At 47.9% G+C, this 7,297-nt stretch overlaps 1 long non-coding RNA gene across 1 annotated transcript; it reads right to left on the bottom strand.

Moving 5' to 3' along the window:
• Positions 1-2,209: 2,209 nt before the first annotated feature.
• LOC144340100 (uncharacterized) lies at positions 2,210-4,045 on the bottom strand. The gene is made up of 3 exons (XR_013415826.1): positions 3,778-4,045; positions 2,992-3,325; positions 2,210-2,775 (listed from the first exon to the last, which is right to left on the bottom strand). It is a non-coding gene; the product is annotated as an uncharacterized LOC144340100 (long non-coding RNA).
• Between the last annotated feature and the right edge of the window lie 3,252 nt (positions 4,046-7,297).

Genomic DNA, 7,297 nt, shown 5'->3' with positions numbered 1-7,297 from the left:
TGAAAGACCACATCAAATGTTGAACATCCATGGAACTGGAGTCCCATAAAAAGAGGAGAGAGGGGGTCAAAAATATTTGAAGTTATAATTGTCCAAAAATGCTAAAATTTGGTGAAAGACATAATTTTACAACTTTAAGAAGCTCCATAAGCCTCAAACTCAATAAATAAAAAGAAAAACAAGCCAAAAAAATCTGGAACATAGCAAATGAAAAATGACATTATATAGAGAGAAGTAGCAACTCAAGGTACTACTGACATCCCATCAGAAACTATGGAAGCCAGAATATGGTGGAACAATAACCCAAACATGCTAAAAGAAAAAAAAAAAAAGTCACACAAATTTCAACAACCAGTAAAAAAGTGTCTTTTCAAGATAAATGTAAAATTAAAACATTTTCAGATAAAAGAAGGCTATAATAATTCATTGCCAACAGATCTGCACTACAAGAAATGCTAAAGGAGATTTTTGAGGCTAAAGAGAAATAATACCAGATGCAAACTTGCACCTTTGGGAAAGAATGAAGAACATCTGAATTTGTAAATAGCTGGATAAATACAAAAGACTAATTTTCCTCTTAATTTCTTTAAGATACATGTGACTGTTCAAAGCAAAAAGTAAAACATTTTCTTGTGAGGCTTATAAAGCATGTGGATGTAATATCTATGGCAACTATAGCATTAAAAAATGGAGGAAGGGGAAACAGATGGACTTATTTTGCTGCAAGGTTTACGAATGTACATAAAATGTTACAATATTAACTCTAAGAAAACTCTAAGGATGTGCATTGGAATTCCATGAACAGCCACTTAAAAAATGCAAAGAGGTATAGCTAAAAAGTCAATAAATCAATCACAATGGAATTCTAAAAACTATTAACGTAATTCAAATGAAGGCAGGATAGGAGGAACAGAGAACCAAAAAAGAGGAAACAAACAGAAAACAAGTAATAAAAGATGCTTAACTGAGTGTGGTGGCACATGCCAGTAATCTAGCTACTTGGGAGGCTGAGATGGGAGGATTGCTTGACCCTCGGAGGCTGAGGTTGCAGTGAGACATGATCATGTCACTGCACTCAGCCTGGGTGGCAGAGTGAGACTCTGTCTCCTGCCCCCCCAAAAAATAGGCCTAAATCCAACCATATCAACAACTACATTAAATATGAATAGAATAAACACTCCAATTAAATGACAGAGTGTCAGACAGTTTTTGAAAGCAAGATTCAACTATATACTATCTCTAGGAGATTTGTTTTATTTTTTGTCTAATTAGATTCTAGTGTTCTTAGAGATTCACTTTAAATATGGAGATGTATTGATTGAAAGTAAACGAAAGGAAAAGAAAATATCATGCAAACAGTAAACATATGAATACTAGAGAAGCTCTGCTAATATCAGATATAATAGACATTTAGACAAAGAGTATTATTAGAAATAAAGAGGGATGCTTCCTAATGCTGAAGGGTTGGTTCTTCGGAAAGACGTGACGGTCGAAGAGTTGAATCCACCTTGTAACAGCTTCTAAACCCATGACGCAAACATCCACAGAGTTAAAGGGAGAAATAAACGATTCCACAATCATAATTAGGGACTTCAACATCCCTCAACAAAAATATCAGTAAAGACAAATATCTGAACAACACTATCCATCACCTTAACCCAAATGATGAACACCACCCACACACATTCTTCTCCATTGCACGTGGCACATTCAACAAGAGAGAGCAGATGCTGGGCCGAAAATGAAGTCCAGTGACATTAACAGCATTAAAATAAGGGTGTCAGGGCCGGGCGCAGTGGCTCACACCTGTAATCCCAGCACTTTGGGAGGCCAAGGGGGGTGGATGACCTGAGGTCAGGAGCTCAAGACCAGCCTGACCAACATGGAGAAAACCCGTCTCTACTAAAAATACAAAATTAGGCGAGCATAGTGGCGCATGCCTGTAATCCCAGCTACTGGGGAGGCTGAGGCAAAAGAATCGCTTGAACCTGGGAGGCGGAGGTTGCAGTGAGCCAAGATCGTGCCATTGCACTCCAGCCTGGGCAACAAGAGCAAAACTCTGTCTCAAAAAAAATAAAATAAGGGTGTTGGACTTGGATGGTCTCTAAGATTTACCATGTTAAACTTCAAATGAAGTGGCGTAACTCTAAGTACTAAAAGAGCTTGAGAGAGAGAGAAAGAGAGAGCAAGAGAGAAAGAGAGACAGCAAGAGAACAAGAGAGAGAGAGAGAACCCATTTCTTTATAGGTGCCATTGAGGAGAAGTTGGAGAATTGAAGCATCTCATGGGAGGAGTAAATCAGACATAATTTCAAGGGCCTCTTCTGACCCCGTGATTCTGTGTTTGTGTGCGATTTCCGGGCACTATCCTGGGCACCTTATGCACGTGGGCTGTTTCATGCCCACAGCAGCTTTGAGGGGTAGAAAGCATGATTTCTGTCTTGCAAGCTGCTTGGAAATATTAATTTTTCTTTTGCCAGCAGTAAGTGGCAGAACCAAGGCAGGATTACAATCCCGCATGATCTCAAAGCTCAGATGATTAACCGCAGTCTGTATCTTGTATCTTTGTACTAGACCAATTGAGGCTTACAGGCAAAACTTTGATGCTCCGAAGATCTTAGAATGACTTAAAAATGATCGAAGGATGCTTTCACTGTAGCACGATTCCCCCTAGCATGCCATTGCCTCATTGTCTCCCTGTCCCTGCAGCCTCTGCTCCTGGAGAAGGGGGCCGTGTTTACCTGGTTCAGCAGCACTTTCCTGGAACAAACTACGTCTGGTACACAGAATAGGCAGTTAATCCATATGAGTTAAATAAGTAAACAGAATTAACAAAGAAATTGCATTTTAATGTAAGGCAAATCCTGAAATGTAAACCTCCAACGGCTACGTGGCTTCCAAAAACAGCCTTCTGCAGACCCCGGCTTTCCCATGTAGACACTTCCGGGTTTCCTCTCCTTTTTCCCATTCTGATTTTTAATGCTGGACTCACCCAAGCAGTCCTAAAACAGCAACAGAAAGTGCACAATGCACCGTCTCTGCCTCACCCCTTGCTCTGGCAGGCAGAGGCTCCCTGTGCTGTCGGCATTAGTCAGGATACATCCCACTAGCCATAGTACTAAAAAAAAAAAAAAAAAAAAAAAAAAGCCCTGAACCTCAGGGGCTCACAGAAGAGGTTTCCTGCTTGCTCGTGCAACATCCACTGGGAAGTGGGGTCCCCTTGCGGCTCGTCTCCACACGGTGATTCAGGGCCATGCTGCCTGGTACACAGAGTAGGCAGTTGTGTGTTGTGACGTATCATCTCCCCCACGTGGCCTTTGCTCCTGCTGCAGAGGGAAGAGAGGGCTGAGAGGCTGGTGGGATGTTTTAGGGCCAGGCCCGGACACAGGTCACACAGGAGGCCCCAGCAGACTCCAGAGAAGAGGGGACAGTGCAGTCTTCCTGTGCTCAGGAGAGGACCCAGCACAATGAACTAAGCTGCCCCTGACACACCAGCTGGCTCAATGCTCAGCTGAGAAAACTCTTCCTTCTTACAGGGGTCTCCTGGGCAAGTCCTAGGCAACCACTCCACGCCCTCCCTCTTCTGCTCTCCAGGGAAGTCTCCGCAGATGCCTGTCTCTCTCCCTTCTTCTGTTTGCCTGTTTCCCCTCCTTGTAAATTAAAAATTTCTCTGATTGCTTCTGAAAAATCATAAGAATAAAGCTAACATTCAATTTTTACAAGACAAAGTTAAGCCATAAATCTCGAAGTGCAACTAGACATATTAAGGAAACAGCACCTTTCATCTCGAAAGCCCTCGAATGGATCCCAGCTTCCCTTCGGAATACCGACGGCTCACCTTCCATGGCCTCCCATGATCATATTTTTCGTTTGACCACCAGGGATCAAAATAACTTTTAAAAATTCGTATTGTATTCTGTTCTGTCTAATTACTGGTGTTTCCCCCTATTGTTTTCTACTATTAAGGGTTTCTAGGAGTTGGCCTGGGAATCTCAACAGCATTTATGACGTTGTCATTGAGGAAAACACATTCTGCATTTGAGACAACCGACGCACCTACACACTTCGTATTTGGAAGCAAGGCCATTTCTGTATTTTAACTCTGGAAACTTGTAAAATATGTATGGTAAATGGAGTGACTTGCAACTATCTGAAATGTTAACTAGAGCAATGGTTTTCTGACCATTTCACCCAATAGAAGCTGCTGTCGTAAAGAAACTCAGACCCCTCACGTGTTCAGAAATTATGTCCTTCCAGCAAGAGCTGGAACGTTTTCAGGCCTGTCTTCAAAGCCCCGCCCACTGCAGAACCATCTAGCAGGATGTCTCAGACGCCACGGCTCACCGTGAAGCCATAAAAGCTAATAAGCGACTGAAATACATGGAAATCCCCGTACAACAGCCCGTGAGAGGGCCCTGCAGACCTGGCCGCACCAGCCCAGATGAGCCCTGCTCTGCTCACCTGTGCTTCTCCCAGGGACACAACAGTGCCCAGGGATAGGAGAAGCCCCTCCAACACAGAAAGAAATCGCTTCCCACCCGTGAGAGTGCTTAGCAAACAAGAGTCTCTCACTCATGTCAGGCAGCCACTATCACCCCACTTTACAGACGAGGACGCTGGGGCTTGGAGAGGTGGATGGCTGTTCGGGTCACAGGGTTGGCAAAGCACAAAGCTTCCAGTGACCCCTCTGTGGCTGGCTCGGAAGCCTGCTCTACCCTGCTGCCTTGCTGGCTGAGGCCTCAACCTCAGAGGAGCATGACAGCCCTCTTCCTCTGCAAACAGATCAGGGCGGAAGTGTCCCTTCTGCGGGGTCACCGCCTGTGTGGGGAGCAGGCCACACCTCCGTGCTCACAGATAAACCGTAGTCAGCCCACCACACACGCTCTGTCAGGGGAAAAGCATTTTTATCTGTGCCTCTCCAGCTCGTGGACCCTGTGGACAGAGCCAACCACAAGGCTGCGAGACACCCGGGCCGACCAGAGCTCCCGGCTCCTCTAGACAGAAGCACAGACGTGCTTGGCTCACTCACATCCTCAGAGCAGGGTCTTATTTTTGTGCAGGAGCAAAACTCCACTATTTCCGAGGGTCTCTTGCCATACTCCCGCTCTCCTGTGAAATGGAAAACTCACTTCCAACCTGATACACTCTTCTGTGGGTAGGAAGACTGGGCACGATGGCACCACAAATTCTGCCTCATTTCCAGAGGCACACAGGGCACCACCCCGCGCAGAGGCCTCTGGAGAACCTCCCTCGCTGCCCGGCGCGGGTCGCACACACATTGCTGCCTCCTGATCGTCCTTTGTGCAGAGTTAAAGCTCGAACAATGACGCCCCATCCTTCTTTGTCTCCCGCATACGAAAGGCTCCTCTGTTGAATTCTGAAGGTCATTTCCAGCTGAGGCCCCAGGCCTGAGTGGTGACTAGTTCTATTCACTTTTTGTTTCACGGCTGCGGTTTTGTGCCGTCTTCACCAGGCCCAGAGCTGGCCGAGCACTGGGAAGAAGGTACTTTTCATCTTCCTGTTCAGGGCTATGTGGCTGGTGAATCCGAAGTGATGAGATTTCAATGGCCGCTCAGCTTTCCTAATTTTATAGGCTGTTCCCAGATGTAGATGCCAAGCGCTTGTTGACACAGTCAATGAGATGCAAGTCAATACCATAAACGCTGCTGATGAGGGATTCTCCCCGCCTCCCGCCTCCTGGCGTTTCGATTTTTCCAGCAGCATAAAGAGGGTGTCGGTGCAAGATTAATGGAGAGCGGGAGGGGACAGGCCGCATGGGGAGCTGCAGCCGACATCTCCAGGCCGAAAGAGTGCTTCCGAGCCTGGGCCGGCGCCTCAGGTACTTCCGAGCGTGGGCCAGGGCCTCGGCTCCTCTGGCTTTTACGCCCCCCAGAAGCCAGGACTCTGAGGGTGGGAGGATGGACATGGTGCACTCTCAGGCCACCAAGAACCAGGACAGGTTCAACGGGAGATGCAGCTGTTTGTTCAGTGGATGAGGGTCATGCGGTGTCAGGGGGTAAGGGTCGCGCAGGGTCAGGGGCGAGGGGGAAACCCCCTCCCAGCCCGTGGCCAGCAAGCCAACGCTCATTAACACTCCGTTTCTCACCCAAGCACCTGGGTATGGGAAAGAATGAAGTTCAGGGCGTTGAGTGAGGGAGAGGGAGTTTGGAAATGGCACCACAGATGATCAAGGCTCCTAATAAACCCTGAGCTAGGAGGCCCCGTGCGGACCCCCTCGCTGGCACACTTGCCCCAACTAAGCCCTGCTTTCATTCACAAAATGCCGGGTTTGAGGGGTAGGTGGCAAGGCCCAGAGACAGTGTCACCTCTTACGAGTGCCACCCCCAGCCCTGGCACAGCCTGGGTGATGGGCACCAGGCCACATGCAGTGAGCTGGTGCTCAAACAGGGGTGCCAACGGGAGGGTTTCAGGCCTGGCCAGGAGTGGGTCCGCCTCAGTCCTCCCTCCCCAGTCCCCCAAAATACATACATACCCCCTACATCAAAGCAAAAAGAGTATGGCTGGCGCCCCTCATCCGTCAGGAAGGTCTAGCTGTGGCAGCAGGACCCGGCCTCTGTCTGCAGGGGTTTCTCCACATTTCCTTTAATTTCCTTCAAACCACAGAGTGTACATCCTTTAGGGTGTGGTCCTGGCGGCTGTGGGACAGCCCCAGCTAGAGGTGATCCAAGGTGCCAAACGTGTCTCCACACTGCGGTGACAGTTGGACACAGCCTCCCTGTCACCCTCCTCCTGTGAGCATCTAAAATAAATCCACTTTCAGACCTGGTCCCATGAAAACAGATCTCCTTCTGGGAGAAAAAATTTCAAACAGCTGAGGGGTTTTTTCTTTTAATAAATTATTATGTAAGTACCTTCATGGAACAAAATTCTCTACTCCACATTCAGAGACGCAAAATAAACAGCGCCCTGCCCTTCAGAAACAGGTCAGACAGCAAGTCGCCCCAAAGGGTCCTAGACATGAAGGCAGCAAACGCATTGCTGAAGCCATAGGAATCCAGAAAAGGGGACGTCCACGCTAGTGGGAAGGTGTGGGGGGAGCAGAGGGAGGGTTGGGTCTCGGGCAGCGCCCGTGAGCAGGGAGGAGGAGAGAACTCGGGGCTCTCCAGGGTGGGCAGGGAGGGGCAGGAGCTTGGCCTCACACACCTGCCTCCGGGCTGGGCAGGGACCACAAGCTCCGAAGTGGAGCCTGAACCCAGGTGTAGACGGATTTGGATGTCGGGCCAAGGATTTGGGGGTTTTTCCTGAAGGCCACTGGAAGCTGTTAAATGGATTTAAAC

This window comes from Macaca mulatta, chromosome 3, assembly GCF_049350105.2.
Source record: "Macaca mulatta isolate MMU2019108-1 chromosome 3, T2T-MMU8v2.0, whole genome shotgun sequence".
In the NCBI taxonomy this organism is placed as follows: domain Eukaryota; kingdom Metazoa; phylum Chordata; class Mammalia; order Primates; family Cercopithecidae; genus Macaca; species Macaca mulatta.
Note: the sequence above shows the minus strand (reverse complement) of the source record. Positions and strands in the feature narration are given on the sequence as shown.